The 19,859-nt window shown below is 33.7% G+C and overlaps 1 pseudogene; it reads right to left on the bottom strand.

The window, feature by feature from the left end:
* Positions 1 to 9,957: 9,957 nt before the first annotated feature.
* On the bottom strand, positions 9,958 to 11,258 carry LOC102962039 (annotated as a pseudogene).
* Between the last annotated feature and the right edge of the window lie 8,601 nt (positions 11,259 to 19,859).

The raw sequence follows: 19,859 nt of genomic DNA on the forward strand, positions 1-19,859 counted from the left end.
CTCTGTGCTGACAGCTCGGAACCTGGAGCCTGCTTCAGATTCTGTGACTCCTCTCTCTGCCCCTCCCCCACTCATGCTGTGTCTCTCTCCATCTCTCAAAAATGAATAAAGGTTAAAAAATTAAAAAAAAAGATGAATGGTAGATGTCTGTGTGCTCTATACCATGGTCAAATTAGTAACTAAACTTTTTGTTGGATTTTAAAGAGAGTGAGGATGGTAATGGTAGGTAAAGAAGAAATATCATATAACTCATCAATAAAAGGTGCATTGGGAAACAGGAGAAATGGAGTTCCTGGGAATATTGTTTTAAATGTTAGACATTCTTCACTTCCATAATCCTTGGGATTTGGGGTTTGAAACAAAATTATATTTATCTCCAAAAGTAAGAAAGACCAAATTCTGTCTAGGGTACATGTAGGTTGTCCATTAAATATTCAAAATATATTTAGTTTTTGCAGCCCATAGAAAATTCTGTCTTTGTTACTGAGTATATAAAGCATGTGTACAGACATATGTGAATAGAATCCTAAGGTTTTGACTATCAACAGAGCCTATACTGTCTCAACAGTGTGTCTTGAATAATTGACACAACCTAAGAAGATCAGAGAAATCACCTAGATAAGTAAATGATATTGTTCTTTTCTATTTTGGTGAAATGATTGGAACAAGATTAATGCAGTGGCTGTGGTAGCTCATGCCTGTCAGTAAGCAGAAAATTCTCATTTTAATACCACCTCAATTACCTCTCAATTACTAAAGATCCAGAAACAAACACTAGAAAAAAAAATCACAGGAATATGCACTGGGAGCTTAGGAGTCTATTGAAAAGTATTAAATACAACAACTAAATCATGAACATGTTTGTTAAGTCCTAAATTAATCAGTCAAACTGATAATCGTAGTGCTTTAAGCCTAACATAATGAATTAACAAAAAGCTTACCCAGGTACTCATTTCAAAATATAATCAATACTAAAAATATAGACTTAGAAATATATATAAGGAGAATCCCATTTTAAAATGCATTGAATTAGGGGTGCCTGGGTGGCTCAGTCGGTTAAGCATCTGACTTCGTCTGAGGTCTGATCTTGTGGTTCGTGGGCTCAAGCCCTGCATCACGCTCTGTGCTGACAGCTTGGAGCCTGGAGTCTGCTTTGGATTCTGTGTCTTCCTGTCTCTCTCTGCCCCTCCCTTGCTCTCACTCTGTCTCTCTCTAAAATAAATAAACATTAAAAAATATTTTTAAATGCACTGAATTGAGGAAACATCTGTCAAGAACTAACAACAATTGCCTTTGATCTAAAAACTTAACACTTATTAAAACAATATACATCATACCCGTAATGTCCAAAAAAGCAATGAGGTTGAATAAACCTTCCCTTATTACAAATAGCAATTATAAAAACTAATACAATATCAACAAATTATCTAAATATACTGTAGCATCTAAATAAGACAGAGAACTCTGGTAAAAATATCCACAAAATTATGCTGACAAAAATTCTAAATAGATTTTAACAGTTATCACATCCCTTATATTAATTTATAGTCATTAGATGACAAAAAAGAAAGATATAAAAAATATAAATGACCATGTCAGCCATCAAATCTAATTGATATTTGTGGAACACTATACTTAACACCTGCTGGATAAACATTATTTCAAACACATATGGAGTGTTCACAAAGATAGACCACTTATTGATCTGTAAAATAAATCTCAAGGTCACAAATGGATCTTTTTCAAGCTATGTTCCTTGATCATAACATAATTAAACTACAAATAAAGAAATTAACACATATAGAAGGCCCCAGATATATAGATATTAACTCATTTCTAAACAGCACATATGTCACCGTATAAAAATAGAAGGGAACTATATAATATTTTGAGTCAAATTATAATTTAAAACTAGCATATCAAAATTTATGTGAAGCTGCTAAAGAAATATTTAAGGGAAGTTTTTAATGTTAATTGCAAATATTAAAAAAGAAATGTCTGAAATCAATGCTGTAAACCTACAACCACAGGAAAGTAGTACAAGAACAGCAAGGAAAAAATATGGTAAGCAGAAGGAAAGACATAACAAAGATTAAGAGAAGAAATCAACAAAATAGAAAACATGCAAAAATGGAGAACATAGAGCTGCCTCATGTAATTCAGAACAATCAGTTAAATTCATATTTCAGATAAAGTACATTTTTAGTATGCCACGTATATTATATGGAACATGATTATGCATGCAAAAATATCTATTGTCAATCTGAATTCAAATTTAATTGGGTTCTTGTATTTTTTTATTAAACCTGACAACTCTAAGATAAAAATCAATAGCATCAAAAGTTTGTTCTTTGAAAAGACAAATAAAATTGTAAATCTCACACTCTATTGATGAAGAAAGAAAGGAGACATGTGACAAATTATCATTATTTCCAGGGATACCACTCAAGATCATTCAGATTCTAAAATAATACAAAGGGGACATTATAAATGACTTAATGCCAGTTCTGTGAAATGAAGAAATTATTTGGAAGTCACAAATTACGAAAACTGACAAAAGAAAATAATCTTATAAGAGGCTAGAGAACCTCCTAACTCCTTCTACCATGTGAGGACACAGCAAGAAGATGGCCATCTATAAACCAAGAAGAGGACCCTCCCCCCAAACCTGACCTGTCTGGCACCTGGAGCTTGGGCTTTACAAATATTTCTTGTTTAAGATACCCAGTCTGTGGTAGTTTGTTAGCAGCCTGAGCCGAATAAAATACTTTTTCCTTTACCATCATGATTGTCTAAACTTGTGGCTTCAGGGGCTTGGGAATGTGGAGAGTAAGATACTCCATTCCTTTATGCCCCGTCCTTCCCTTCTGCCTAAAACTAAATCTGACTTATGGGGGTGTAGGAGTGAGTCCTTCAGAGTCTCTTCTGAGGCTTTTCTGGTGCCAGGATCTAGGAAGTGAGAATTCACATCTGGCTCAAATGTTTCCATAGCTGCTAAGCTTCCCTTCAAATGTAGAAGGTAGGGTAACTCCCAAATGTTAGATCTTGCTAGCATGTTCTTCTTGACCCAAAATAAACTCATAGAAAATCTGACACAGGCCTGAAAATAGAAGTATAGGCTGCGCTATTTGTATCTCTCAAATCTTCTTTTTTTCTCCATATATATCTGTTCATTCATTCATTCATCCATTCATTCATTCATTTGCTGTTGAAGTGGCCAGAGGATAAACCTAGATACTCACTTATGCCATCATCCTGCTATTAGAGCCCGGACTGGTCTTTTCCCATATTGCAGACACTTTCAAGCTCGCTGAGATTTCTGTGGACCATTTCCATTTACTTGGCTATGAGACAGGGGTTGGGGACAAAATTCTGGATATACCATCCCCTTCTCTATGGCAGAGGGAGGAAATGGCTTCATGCCTTGGCTGCTGAACTTCCACCAGGTAGACAATTCTGATATTTCTGTGTCCTGCTTCCTGGGTTATAAGTAGGCTCAATGTGTATCAATTCATCCTGTTATACCAATTCAGTGTTATCCTCAAATTTATACATATACGGACATACTTGTGCCTTTTTATCTGATTATGGTTAACAAAATATGTATCAAGTAGTGGATTCTTAAGTATTTGAACACATGAATGGTGCATTATGGTGGGTTTTTTTTTTTTGGATTTTTTGCATTTTATTTTCATTTTCTGAATTTTATAAATTATCTGTAATTATGTTTAAAATCAGAATAGCAATAGGGAAAATTAAGCACAATTTATCCATTGTTAAATAAATACATTCTTTTTAAAAAAAATGTTTATTTATTTTGAAAGAGACAGAGAGTGTGAGCAGCGGAGGGGCATAAAGAGAGGGAAAGAGAGAATCCCAAGCAGGCCCCACACTGTCAGTGGAGAGCCCTACACCAGCTCCATCTCACAACTGTGAATTATGACCTGAACAAAATCAAGAGACACTTAACGGACTGATCCACCCAGGTGCCCCAAATAAATAAGTTCTTAATATATTGCTTCCTAATTATAATTATAAAATTATAGAGTAAAATTATGTAATTATATATAATTAATTCTAATAATATTTTATTTATTTTTATACTCCAATAGGATGCAAATAATATACGGTACTTTCAAATCTAACACTAGTTTTACCAGAAAAAGTTTCATATTCTGAGTGGCTTAATACTTAAGGTACAATTTACTATATAGATGAAAATTTTATTTTTTATTTTTATTTTTTAAGTTTATTTATTTATTTTGAGAGAGAGAGAGAGAGACCATGAGTGGGGCAGAGGCAGAGAGAGAGGGAGAGAGAGAGAGAATCCCAAGCAGGCTGAGTACTGTCAGCACTGAGCCTAATGTGGGGCTCCAACTCACGAACCATGAGGTCATGACCTGAGCCCAAACCAAGAGTGTTATGCTTAGTGACTGAGCCACCCAGGCACCTCTGAAAGTTTTAGTTTTAAAAACTAAAGTTCACAATTAAATGATAGATTAAAACGTGGCAAAATATCTTGTATCCATGTCATGTTAAACTATTTTCTACTCCATGACTAAAAAGTAGAAGTGTGTTTGTTAATAAACAGTAATAATGAGTAATGCTAGTTGTTCAAGGGTTAAAAGTTTTCCAGAAAATTTATAATCAGTTTTAATTCAAATGAAAGAGTAATAGAATGATGGAAATTTTAGTCTCAGTGACATGATAAAGTAATATTCTCTTGGCCTAATTTCAGAATATGTGTCAAAATTATATATAAATTTATATAATTATAACTTTACTATTTTTAAAATTTCATCTACAATTAAAATTACCAAAAAGTAGAATCTAGGCAATAAAGCAATTGAATGCCCAAGAACACTGAAAAGAGAGAAAAATCTAAAAATCTGGTAGAATATATCCTGTTTAGTTTATGGTCATTAGTTTTCCTTTAGTTTCCTTAATAATACAGACCTATGTGGAACTAACACATATTGTTGGCTTTTTGAAAATAATTTCAACTTTGTCTTACTGGTAACATCAATATCAATAAATGCTTTAAATAAAATAGTAAATTATTTACATGTACAAAGTTTCCATTTATCTATAACGGTGATTGTGTTTTCTTTTGGACAATATAATGTCCATAAAAATCTGCAAGAAAATTAATAATGGATGTTAACAAATAATAAAATATATGGGTAGGTATTGATAAGAAAATATTAAGGAAAATAGTAACATAAAATATGAAAAGTGGTGCCAAGATGTTCTTTAATACAAAAATCTAAATGATTTCTCAATTTTCCAAAGTTGTATGATTGTATCCAAGCATATAATTTGATTATTTAGGGAAGTATATTTTGATACCTCTTTTTGATAAAGCCAAGAAAATGCTTGATAAGCCAGAGTGCCATGAGTAACTAAATAGAGGTGAATTTCTCTACATATCAATATCATGTATTAAATGAAATGTGACTCACTGGGGCATCTGTGAATTCAGAAAGAAAATGATGTACCTTCAAATATATGTAAGGAAAGAAAATTCAGTGGTAATCTGAGACCAAAGAGGTATGGCCACAAACAAATTCTTAACTTTTTTTTTTTTTTTTTTTTTTTTTTTTTTTGCTGTGAGTCCTGTATCCTATCTCTTTTCTCCCTACTCAAAAGCTTTAAACACATATAATATATATGATTTCTGTTGATGGCTATTTAAGCAAACAGGGAAATTGAAGAACTTCATGGTTCTGGAAGATGAAAGCAGTTATAAAAGACTTCAAGTTTAGATAAGTAATTTAACAAAAAGAGAAATTTAGAGCTAGAAGTGACAAATCAAATGTAAACCTTCTCAAAAATTTTCTTTTCAGGACATATATATTTCCCAACAAAAGTGAGATTTAGGATGAAGTCAAGACACTAAAATATAAAAAGAAATGTTGAGATTATCTGTGTTGCAGACTCAAATATTCAAAGGACATGAGATTAGTAAGATATCATAGAGGCAGTACAATGAAATAATAATGATACTAGAATTTAAATGCACACATTTAGAGTGAACAATTTCAGGACATGCAAAAAGAAAACAAACAATACACACACACACACACACACATATGCCTTTTTCATTCTCTTAGTACAATACAGTATGACAAAAATATTAGCTTGATAATGGTCTGTTTCTTCTATGAAATTTAACTTGGCCATTATCCAGATTGCTCTTCTCAAGGACAACTGGTCTAGGTGCCTTTAATTTGAAAGAGCACCATTTAAATTCATGACCAAAACTGTTCTTTCTGAAAGACCATTAAGTGTATTTTCAATATTTCTAATCAACATTAGCCAAGAGAGATCTGGACACTATTCATCACTTAGCGAATCAGAACAGTTTGGATTGTCCTTTAAAAATTTGTTGTCCAGGTTATACAGCCAACAATATTACTAAACTGAGAAATAATGCTTTTATTTGGTTCAGAATTGGTTGTATTTCAAATTTGCTTAAGTATCAAATTGAAGGGAGTTACATTAAAATACTGTCCTATTTGGGACGATTTGTTGCTTTTTCATTTTCCAGAAGTGCAAAAGTTAATGTCATATTGAGCTTACCTAGTATCTAAGAAGGTTCTCTTCTAGAGGCATCCTTCAACAATTTCTCTGCTTATAGTTTGAATACTTAGTATCACTTACTAGGTTTTAGAAAACTTTTCCCACTTACAAATATCCTGTGCTTTCTTTTGTGGGTAATACTTTAAATGCTTTTCCCTCACCTCAATCAGATAAATGTGAAACTAAAAAAAAAACTGAATGATTAATTTCATTAGAAATTAAAGTAAGCTTCAACATTAAGTTGCACATATAAACTGAAAAATATCTCCAGTGAGTTCTAACAATAATCAAGCCCTGTACCCACAACCTGCCTTAGATGATTTGTTTTCCGAAGTAGCTCTGGAAATTTTATTTGTGTGTCTAAGCTTTTCTGGTTCTATTGTAAATTGTCTTTTCTCTTTTATTATTTATGTTGGAAATACTTTTGATTTAGTTCATAATCTTCCTGCAAAAGATACATTGTACATTTGTGCTTCTTCATACATTATACATAACAATAAGCAAAATTTACAGCAGTGTAAGCAAAAGAATAGTTAGCTTTACTGCAATATACAAAATTCAGCCAATTCAGCAAAAGCCTTGAAACTCTAGAAGAAACATTTTCACAAGCTGCATATGTGTTATAATAAGCCCTTCAAATATGTGCGCATACACATTTTTTTTTTACTTCAGAGAAAATTGAATGGTTTAGTAAATTGAAAGCGGCAAGTGGAAACACAGCGCTCTCCGTTTTGCAGCAACGGTGTTTAGTGTGGCAGCTCCCAGTCTAAGATCTTCCACAGAATCTGTGAAAGGAAAATACTACTAATTTCAAATCTCCATGTAAGTACTGAAGCTATTTTGGTGGAGAGTATAGCTGTCATACAAAGAAAATATTGAACAACAGAAGAGTCTGACGGGGAGACCCTTACATTCCCCTCAGCTTGAGTAAACTTTAGGTAGGTTTCTTCCTGACTACAGGCCTCTGACCTTCCTTTCCTTCTTTTTACTTTAGAAACTACAATTGTGAATTCTTTTTCTACTTTTTTGAGATGTAAATCTTCTTCCAGCGTCTTTCCAGTTTTACAAACCCAGGAATATTTTTCACAAGGATCTGGAAGCCATCCCTTTGAAATGTAATCCCCAGGAAAGACAGAGTTTCTATGTCTCAGTCTCTGAGAGTGGGTAGGAGCCAAATTTAGATTAGTACCAGTTAGCGAACAGAGATGGCCTAAGCATTTGATCAACCTTCCTCTCCCCTAACATCCTCCAGAGTTTTTCTAGTGGCTCATCCAACATTTAAAAACCCTCCTGTCTTTTGCATCAGTGGAGTTGAGTTCAATCTCTCTGTCTCATGGCAATACTCTTGACCTCTACTGTGATATTCTTGAACAAAGTCCTCATTGCCAGTTTAATTCCATCCAATGAATTTTTTAACAAGTCTTTGTCTAAAATCACTATGTGCAGTAATCTCTGGGGAATCCATTCCTATAAAGCTTCAGGAATGGTCTAGTCAGACTATATTTGAGTGTGAGAATTTGGTGCTTTCCTAATTGCCTACACAATCACTAATGATTAGAAAAAGGCTTACTTTTTCCTCATTTAAATATTTTATTTTCAATAGCTATAGGCAGTCATTCCTTGGTTTTTATTTTCTGACCTTTACCTACAACAAAAAAAGGTATCTCCAGAAGAAATTCAGATCTTGTATTCTGAAACATCATCCCATGTGTTAACAGTTTTCCTGGGCTTATTCTTCAGCAAATGTGCAACAAGGGCTAGACTTTTGTCAGTCCTCAACACATAAGCTTCATTCAGATATTATGGGTCCTCTTTGCTCTTAAAGGTATAAGGATTCTTTTAAAAATATGTAATTTAGTTGAACAGAGTTTTAGATTTTACAATTTTGGTGATTCATATATCCCAATGAGAATTCTATATAAGGTATAAAAAATTATTCTCTGCAAACTGCATCTTTACATAGGCAATTGAAATTCTGTTTACATTTCAAAGTGCTGAAGGAACTCTTCACCTGGGAGATATGTATTACCTAACCAACTCTGCTTCCAGCCACAAGTCCTCTCCAACCTGAATTAATGGAGTAGTATAGCTGTTCTCTGCCTCAACATTGGCTCTGTTCCCTCTGTTTTTACTGCTTCATATTCCCCAACTCCTTAAGTAACTGAAGATATTTTCATGTTAATCTAGTTCTACTACTTAAAAATCCTCCCATAAATTCAGAGATACTTTACCTACAATATTGTATTTCCTAAGTCAATGAGATTTTCAACTAAAAGTGAGTTAAATTACACTTGAAATTTAACTTGCTCACTATTGTTGGTCATTTCTATTAGATTTCTTGTTGTAACTATTGCTCTAGAAAATCTTTAGCAGATTTTTATCTGTGCTTTAGCTGAGTTCTTTTTTAAATGGATTATAAATATTTTCTAGTATCTTTTCTATGATTAATTTCCCTTGTATCATTTTTGTTCATACTCACTATTACAGAATCTGCCTAGAGTTGCTTTATTCATACATCTAGAATACTATTATTCCATCAATAATTGCTAGTTTGTCCTTGCCTTCTGTTTTTGGTAAATTACTATTGATATTCCCAAAGGTCCCCACCAAAGTTCCACAAATTGAATGGCCCATGACAAAGTTTATTTTCCCTTATCATTAAATCTGCTAGGGAGTTTGCTAGGTTCTTGCCTACCTGTTAGATTTCAGCCTGGTTAATCTTGGGCCAAGTGATCACCTTTTAACTATGTTCCTTTTTTTATGAATTTGAGACAGATTGCTAGAGAATTGACTGACAGAACTGATTATCAGCATTGTGACAATGATTTATCTTATCCTTGGATTTGGGAAGAGAACATATGGTCAGTGACTCCATTGGTTGCAGAAATGACATTCATCCTAGCTTCCTTGCTCTTGTTTTATGCTAATGCATAGCTTTGCAGTTTAAAAATATCTCTCATCATGTTTCCTGAGGATTATTTTTTAAACTTCATAGTCCAATTGATCTAAATGGGCAAATATATTCCTCTCCTTGCCTGGATCATACTAAAAAAAAATCAACTTAGGTTATTCCAAAATAGAGAAATTGTCATTAAGCCATTTTCTTTTATATCCCAGAAACTCAATAAAAACTCTGAACAGTTATCAACATGCTATTTAAATGTAATGTAATATTTGTAGTCTTAAATAACCACAAATCATAATACATTTTCTACTACCTTATTTTTTTAATGAAACACGGCCAATTTTATTCAAATTTCCCCAAATTTATGCTCAATATGTTGTTTCCACAATGTATGCCACCATTTATATAATGGTTTTATTATTTTGTCTTTATTTTATAGTTTTTTTTTCATCTTATCTTTATACAGTTCTTCAGTAGAAGCCAGAGTCCTCAGTTGCCCAGTTAGAAGCCTCTGACCTACTTTTCTGATGAAGTTTCTTCTCATAGCCAAAATCTCTGGCTTTTAAATGAAAGGCTTTTGGTCTTTTTAATCACTTGCTGATAGCGTGAAGCTGCATTCTTACCTATAACCACATGACCTAATTTAGAACCAGTCTTGGCAGCCAGTCCTGCATTTCTCATCACATTGACAATCCACCTTTCATGTTCAGTTTGTCTGCCAACATGTGAGTGCAGATACACAGGTGAATGCAACAAAAAGTCTCAAATATGAAGAGTCAATGATTTTCAGCGAAATCCTTAAGCTACCTAGAAGTCATTCACAAGTACTGATTCACGTTCCCTCAGTATGTGGAATTTTCTGAGCTCCATCAAAGTCAAAGTTAACATAAAAGCATTCAAGAAATTCTGTAACTGGGTCTTTATATGTGTAAGACTGTGTTCAATAACTTTAACCAGATCTTTTAGCAGCTGCTGGCATTTTTGAACATCTTTGTTCGTTATGATGGCTGTAGCCTAATAGGGAGGAATATGTGGGCATATCATCTAAATTGCATTAAGATATGATGGCTGGCAAAAGAAGAGATCAATAATGTTATCATGCCCCTTGATTAGTTGAAGAAAACAGAGGACAGTGGATGAACCTTGTTTGCTGCTGAAGATACCGAAGTGGAAAACTCAGAATTATTACCTATGGTCTCTTTTAACCATGGAAGGTCTTCCATAGCTGCATCCCTACTCTGAATTAAGATTTCAGAGGCCAGTTTTCCCCTGAGTGAACTCAAAACATTTCTGGCTGTTGCTGGAACCAACATTCTAAAGAAGTAAAGATATTCTGGTGCTCCAGAGTAATTCCCATATTCATATTGGATTTTACATAACTCTAGAGTATATCTAAATTTTCCTACCTAAAACCATGCCTGCCCACCAGGTACTTAAACAGCATCTGCCCATCTCTGGTTGACTGCATCTGCCTTGTAGTTTCTGGATCTTCAAATGTCTTCACAATTGGTTCCATTTCTGCCTGAAGCTATTTCAGTCATGCAACAACTGTGGCTCTTTTTTCTCTCAAAGCATGCAGAATATCATCAGAATAAAGGTTTTTGTACATACTGGTAGCAAAGTGTATCATGTTGATATCACTAAAAAGATACAAATTCCCTTGTAATATTTTTTTTCATTATACATATCTTATGGAGAGAAACTCAACAGAAAGATTAGATGTCAATCCAAAAATGTGTGTGATGTGAATAGTCAAGATGTACTCCACCATCTTGCCAAGGAAAACTGTTTCAACTATGTTATTGACGTAGACACAGGAAAGAATCACAAATTCAACAAATGTAAAATAACTTTTATTTACTTTACAGTGGAGGAGAGACTTTAAGGTGACCTCCATGATTTTTGTATCCTGGTATTCACACTCCTGTATAATCCTTCCCCTTCAGAGCAGGAAGACATGTGACTTGCTCTAAACAATGAAATATTGCAAAGGTGGTAAGATGCTTACGATTATATTTACATGATTTCAAAATATTGCTGTGATTGTGGTACTCATCCGACTAGCATCTCTCTGTCCGGCTCTTGCTCTCTCACTTGCTTCCCATCTCCTTCTCCCTGTCTCTTCCCATTACTTGTCTTGCAGTAGCAAGCTGCTATATGTCTTATAGCAATGAGAAAATAAATTCTTCAAACAACCTGAGAAAGCTTAGAGGGGGATTTTTCATCAGTGAAGCCTCTAAATAAGAAGGCAGTCTGTCTGATGCCTCGATGGCAGCCTTGTGAGCCCTGAAGGAGACAACCAGTGGTCTTGCCTGGACTCCTGAATTACAGAAACTGTGAAATAATAAATGTGTGTTTTAAACTACTACAATTATGGTAATTTATTACACAACCATAGAAAATTAATATACCTATAAATGCTACTTTTCTATTGTTGTTTTTCTATTTCACTTACTACCATCATCATACATTCATTTATCTAGGCTTAAAATATGTCACCATATTTTTTTTTCTTTTCCACCATTACCAACAATACCCAGTCATTCAATAAACCCTGTCTGTTGCATCTTAGTTAGATTACTTCTGTGACCATCTAATCAACTAATGGAATATTTCCATAACCCAGAAAATTTCCTTATGCATATTTCTATTCACTTATTCTTACCCCAGATTCTGGAAAAACAACGATATGGTTTCAACCATCATAGATTAGCTTTATTGCTAGAACCGAAAAAAAAAAAAATGGAATTCTCTATTAAGTACTCTTTTGCATTTGCCTTTTTTCACTCAGTATGTTTTTGAGATTCACCCATATTTGTATATGCAGGTCATTTTCTTTACTCATTCACTCATTGAAAGATTTTGTGTCATTTTAGATTAGTCATTTAGACTAATGTAATTCAATCTTCCTTGAACATTAATGTATTTGTCTTTTTGTCAGCATATGTTTTCATTACTCTTGGCACTATATCTAGGAGTAAAATGGATGAATCATAGTCTGAGTGTATGGTTAATATTATAAAAAATGGTAAAGCATTTTCCAAAAATAATGTAATATTTTATACAACAGAAATAAAAGTTTCGGTTACAACCAATAATCATCATAAGTTGATATTATTTAATTTTAGCTATTCTGGTCGTGTAGCCTGTTTTATTACACACAGATTTTATTTATCTAGTCATATATAAATGTTCAGTAAATCTACATTGCATATCTCTCCTTACTAGTAGTCAACTACATCTGTTCATAGTCTAACCACTCGTCTACACATAATCCAATATTCTATCTTATTTATGGCTTTAATTTATTTCCGTTCCATATAATTATTTACGTTTTCATCCTCCTATCAAATTTAAATGAATTATCAAACAGCAAGTTCACGTCTCCTGAGAATTCTTCCTTTGTTGAACAACTAAAAGTAAAAATAAATATTTCGGTCTGTCGTAGTCTTAAAGCAGTGATTTTAGAAGTATCATTCCAAGATCAGCAACATAAGTATAATTTGGGACAATGTTAGAAGTTGAAATTATCCAGGCCTTATACTACACCTACTAAATCAGAATTTCTGAGAGCGAGACCAATCAGTCTATGTTTTGACAATACCTCCAGATAATTCTGACGCCTGCTAAAGTTTGAGAGCCTTATTCCATTTTTTATAAAATTACTACTGATATTTTGTATGGCAGTTTATGAATCTGTTTTATTCAATAGACTATGAGCTCATTGAAGCTAGGGACTACATGTTATTCATTTTTGTACCTCTGGTAACACCAAGGATCCAGATTTGTACAGCATAGAAAAATCAATGCTTGCTGAATTAAATAATATTGAAAGGTGAAACAAGTTAATTTTTTCTTTATCAATTGAGTACTGAATAATGATGTTTATCTTAAAATACATGCCCTTTGCTTCAATTTTACTTTTAGTACCTCAAAATAGACAAAATCAAAAATATCAAAAGACATGTGTTGACTTGCAGTATTTGAGCCATTTTATTTCATTTTATTTTTAACTGAGCCATTTTAAATACAGAGAAACTAGAAATATTCTTTCTCTCCTTCACTTATTAAGTCTGACTCTCCTGAAAGGGGAAACATCTCTAGATGTTATTAAGAAATAATTTCCTTTCTTTCTGAAAAAGAATTTTATATGCTTTTCTTTTGGAGGCAATAGTTATTGCTTTCCTCCTTGGAATTAATTCTTATGGTTAATGAGTGTTTTGCAGTAGTTACAGTCATCCTCTCCATTGTTGTTGATTAGTTGGTTTGTTTGCATAAGGAATCTCAATTTAACTGATTATTTTACATAGGAGGAATTATTGTTATACCTGAACTGAACTGAATGCTCAGGTGTACACTCTTTAATAATTCTCCTTTTTCCAATTGCTGTTTGAAGACCCTCTTTAAAGGAACATGATCTTACCAGAGTTCTAAATTATTATAGTCATAATTCTATTGACACCTTCCACTACCGGAAAATGTCATGCATAGAATAACTGAAAGGTCTTCTTTTTCAAGTTTATCTGTAGACAAGTAGTAGTCAAAACAGCTTTTAAATTAATTGTGTTTTTTGTTCATCAACCCTATTTTAGTTCAGATCTTCTAGTGCAACATTAGTAAGCATGCAGTTCTTTTTAGATTTAAGTTTGTATTCAAACTCATATAATGTAAATTTATTGACTCTATGGATTCTTCCAGATAAGGATTTTTTTTTCCTAAACAAAAATTAGATGAGTGTTTAGTAACAAACCATTTCTGAGTACTGGTGTCATGTGAAAATCTAACTTACTCCTTTAAAAAATTTTTTTTAATGTCTATTCATTTTTGAGAGACAGAGAGAGACAGTGCAAGCAGGGAAGGGGAAGAAAGAGAGAGGGAGACTGAGAATTTGAAGCAGGCTCCAGGCTCTGATCTGTCAGCATAGAGCCCTACATGAGGCTTGAACCCACGAACCATGAGATCCTGACCTGAGCAGAAGTTGGACGCTTAACTTGAGCCACCCAGGCGCCCCATAATCTAACTTACTCCTAAGGAATTGTTTCTCTTCAGTGATATCATATGTGACTCATTTTTTTCAAGTTCTTACTTTGGGCAGAGAAAAAAGAGAAATCTGAGTCTAAATGTATCTCACTGGAGGTTGAAATAAACCATGCATAGGTAATGACGTTATAATTGAGTGGCACTAAAATTTGACTGCATCAGAGCACAGGTCTACAGATCATCAGAGACTCACTGACTTGATACCTACCCAGATAATTCTGCTACAAAAAAAATTTTATTTATTTATTTTTATTTTTTTAAGTTTATTTATTTATTCTGAGAGAGACAGAGCATGATTGGGGAGAGTGAGAAGGGAGAGAGAGAGAGAGAGAGAGAGAGAGAGAGAGAGAATCCCAGTCAGGCTCTGCGCAGAGTCCAAAGCAGGGCTTGAACTCATGAAACCGTGATATCATGACCTGAGCTGAAATCAAGAATTTAACGCTTAACTGGCTGAACAACCCGGAGGTCCCCAAACCAAATTTTAATAATGAAATCAATATGTTCTTTATTTAACAAAAAATACTTCGACCCACTTCAGTCAATCAATCAGCAAAGTGTTTGCATTGCACTTGGCACTGTTGCAATCACAGTATTTATAATATACCAGACTTACTGTGATGGGCTGACTTTTTAAGGTTTGACATTGTCTACATTTCCTCTTTCTTTCTTTCTTTCTTTCTTTCTTTCTTTCTTTCTTTCTTTCTATCACCTATCAGGAGATATACACTCTGACTTAATCCTAATGTTAATAACCTTTGAATAAATCTAAAATAAGTTTCTTTGTAACTAGTAGTACCCATCAAATACGATAAACAGTGTTTTAATAATAGTTCACAAGTTAGTCATTCAATAGCTTGTAAATCAATCAGAATATTTGGATATTTTATTCTATTTTTAAAGTACTACTCCATAACCACCTGTTATGGGTGCTCTGGGTGGTTCTAGGGAAACATTATTTATTGTCCTAGACTTCAAGTCAATACCTTGACTTGGAGGTCCCAACTAACAGAAACTAAGTGATAAAAGTGAATTATTTTCAATTGCTAAACAATTGAGTCAGAACTGAACATGTTATGAGAATAGATATGTTAGATTTAGTTTCTGGTCCTCAATAAAACTTTAAATATTTTAAATATTTTAATAAAATATGCATCTTATTTTGGAAAATTTTCTCTATAATAAATTTAATGTTAAACATGCAAGCTTCTGTGTTTTATTTTTTTTTAATTTTTTTTATTTGACGTTTATTTATTTTTGAGACATAGAGAGACAGAGCATGAACGGGGGAGGGTCAGAGAGAGTGGGAGACACAGAATCTGAAACAGGCTCCAGGCTCCGAGCTGTCAGCACAGAGCCCGATGCGGGGACTGTGAGATCATGACCTGAGCCGAAGTCGGTCGCCCAACCGACTGAGCCACCCAGGCGCCCCAAGCTTCTGTGTTTTAGAAAGAACTTGGAAGTTCTGATTTTTTAAGAAGACTACTTTTTAAGTTTCTGTTTGTTTCAAGCCACCTCTTTGGCAATAAAGCATGTAATGAGGTGGGTGGGCTTTTTGAATGCCCCCAGTTAATACTGTTTAGTGTTGTGTTTAGAATACACACACACACACACACACACATATATGGCAATAATTATAGACACTTACATAGTTTCCTATTTATATTGACTTGATCAAAACTAGTAAGAGTGGCAATAGCTCTAAACTTGTGAGCTTCTCATAATTTAGTTATCAAGTAAGTAAATTCATACAGACATAAATAAAAAAATTACTTTCATTCATTTACACCCTTGGCTTTACCCAGGTTAATATGCAATGGTCCCTCAAGCCTTGTGCTTTGGACATCTCCAATATCAGACCATTCAAATGTGGTGACCCATGATCTTTTTTATTGTATTTTAGTGAAAAAAGGTGCTGTTTAGCATTGCTTCCTCTTTTTACTATCCACAAACCTTGGTTTGTTCGATTGTTTTTATTTTTTGTTGTTGAAGTTTATTTTTAACAGGGCCTCCTAAAAAACGTAATTATTTCAAAAAAAAAACTATCTAGTCCAGTTTTTATATTATGCTTTTTTTCTGTCTAATATGCAATTATCAAAGATTCAAGGAGGTGTCAGTATCCTAGGAAAGATAGATGTCTGAATCTATGCTACAAAGTCGTTAAAATTAAAAAAAAAGGACTACTTAAATCTAGCTAAAAACCTAGAGAAATCAATATTTTCTACTAAAGAAAGTATTTTTAAGTAACTGAATTGTGCAAGTTTGTGTGTATGTCAGTATGTGTTAAGGTGGCCAATGTTGGGCTTGTTAAACAGTTACTGATGTTGTGATTTGAAGAAATCATTTTAATCCCATTCTAAAATATATTATCCTCTGCATCTAAAAGAATTTGCCTGTATTGTTTACATAATGTAGGTATGTTATTTGTGAATGTGAATATTTTTATAATATTTTTTTCAGTATATTATAAATATCCAGAGTTTTGAAACATATAAAATGTATAACATTTTAAGAAACTATTATGAAATATTTTAGAGTTTTCATGTTATTCTTCCATGTATAAGTTGTGCTCATTTTTAAACCCATATTTTTTGAGCAGCAAATTTGTGTCAAGCACTATGCTACTTGTCTCGTGGACTTTAAATTTGGGTACTGGGGTTTTCTAAAAGAGATGCAGATAGTGACTTTATGAATGTACTTTCATTTATGATAATCATAACTATTTAAAAGAAAATAAAACTGTAGGGAGTGATAACAGTGGATGGAATGTGTGTTTATTCTAACTTTGATGCTGAGACATTGACAACAGGAAGTAGTTGAGGAGAGAATTTGGGATTATGCAAATTTAGTCAGGGGGCAGCTTGCTGTGTTCAAGAAATTCAATATGGACCATATTAGTAAGGAATACAGAGATAGGTAGTGGTACAAAATGAGGCTTAACAGAGCCGTTTTAAGCAATGGAAAACTAATTTTTTAGATTTTCTTCTAAGTGCAGTGAAACAACTTTGAGGGCTCAAGGAATGGGATTATTTTATTTGTATTTTAAAATAACTTGTGGGTCCATATTAATAAATTCAGCCTGATCAAACTTTATGTTCCTCCTGCCATTATCTCATTCTTAATGTCCATTCTTATATATGTTCCACAGCTACATGTTATTATAATTTAGAAAAGCCATGCAGTTATTTTGAATTATGTGCACCTCTTCAAAAGTCAATCTTTGTAGTTTACATTCTAGGACCTTCTTAGACTTGAGTCTATTAATATTTAGGTCTAGAAGCAAAGAAGAGTGGTGAGGGTAGGTCCTGAAGGAAATCTGCATGTCTTGCTAGGCACCTACCTTAGGGGAGGCCATTACAAGTTCTTCAGGTAGAAGAGGGTTAACGGATTCATACTGGGCTGGAGGAGCAGCTTCTACCAGCAAAGGAGACTCAGCAGTATTTAGAAGTTCAGTGTCCCCAGGTTCATCAGGATCTGCCAATGTCCTTATTCCAGCTTTCAGAATCTCATTCTTTCCTAATCAATGCCCTTGATCTAACAGATGATACCCTGCATGGTTGGGGTTTCAAATTAGGTTGTAATTCAGTCACTTGTATGATGAGACTTTGGATTTGGTTTTCAGAAACCTCAGCTCTGGGGCTCCAGGGGATAAAGGCTTCCTTCAGATATAAAAATTTTTAGGTCATATTTGCTGAGCTTGAACTGAGAATTTAAAACCCTGAGTTCATTTTTTTCTTTTCCAATGTATTCCAGCCCAATTATCAGCCAACCTCATTATACTGGTTAGTTTGATAAAATTGTTGTAAAGTATCAAATACATGGTCAACCAGAACCTTACTTTTGTAAGTATTCACTTAAGACTATTCAATTATGACACAAAAGAAAACACACACACACACACACACACACACACACACACACACAAGTTCACACATCCTCTTTTAAATGCATGGTGCTGAGTCAATTGAATATCAATATTGGGAACAAAAAAGAAAAGAAAGAAGAAAAATTGAAATGGAAGGTTGATCACTACCGTAAATCATATGCATAGTAACACTATCAACCTGGATGTGAAAGCAAAAACAATAAAGCTACTAGATGATAGCATAGCTGAATATCTCTGTGACTTTGAGGGATGTAAAGATTTCTTAAATATGACACAAAAGTCGCTACCCATAAGAGGAAAGATCGTTAAATCAGATTATAATAAATTTAAGAATTTCTGTTCATTTAAAGATGTTAAAATAGGGGCGCCTGGGTGGCTCAGTCGGTTGAGTGTCCGACTTCGGTTCAGGTCATGATCTCGCGGTCCGTGAGTTCGAGCCCCCCGTTGGGCTCTGTGCTGACAGCTCAGAGCCTGGAGCCTGTTTCCGATTCTGTGTCTTCCTCTCTCTCTGACCCTCCCCCGTTCATGCTCTGTCTCCCCCTCTGTCTCAAAAATAAATAAATGTTAAAAAAAATTAAAAAAAAAGTTAAAGATGTTAAAATAGTGGAAAGAGGAACCACAGAATGGGAGAATCTATTTTTTAATAAACTAGAATCCAGGATATATGGAGGAGTATAAAACAATAAGAAAAGAGGGACAAAATAAATATCTAAATGACTAACAAATCTGTGAAATGGTTTCTAACCTCATTAGTCACAGGGGCATTGCAAATTAAAACCACAATGTGAGAGTTCTACACACTAACCAGAATGGCTAAAATTGAGGGAAACATTTAAAAGCTAAAACAAAAGAAAACTGACAGTACCAAGTGTTGTCAAGAATGTGAAGCAAATGGAATTTTCATATACTTCTCCCAAGAATGTAACTAGTATAATCTTCATAGTCTTTCACATATTATACTAAACATATATGTACTTATTTTATGAGTGAGTAATTTCACTCTGATAATACATCTGACAAAAAAATCAATCACTGTGTTCTAAAAGACATGCACAAGAATGTTCTTGAGCTATCTTTCAGAATACTCCCCCCCCCCAAATAACTCACATGTCCATTTGTAGAATGCATAAATAAATTGGGATATATTTGTGTAAAGAAATTTTGGAATGAAATGAAAATCTGTTGTATCTATGCATAACAACATGGATATGCCCTACAATCATATCATTAACCCAAGAAGCCCCTTGTAAAAAAAGAATAATTGTATAATTCCTTTTGTATATGATTCAAACAGGCATTAGAAGTCATGATAGTGATTACTTTGGGAGAAGAGGGAGATAGTAGTAATCAGGAACGTCATGAAAGGAGGTGTTTGAGATACTGTCATAGTCTTAGCCTAGGTAATATTTACATAGGTGGGTCTATTTTTTTCATTAAAATATATATATA

Source organism: Panthera tigris, chromosome A1 (genome assembly GCF_018350195.1).
Source record: "Panthera tigris isolate Pti1 chromosome A1, P.tigris_Pti1_mat1.1, whole genome shotgun sequence".
NCBI classification, from domain to species: domain Eukaryota; kingdom Metazoa; phylum Chordata; class Mammalia; order Carnivora; family Felidae; genus Panthera; species Panthera tigris.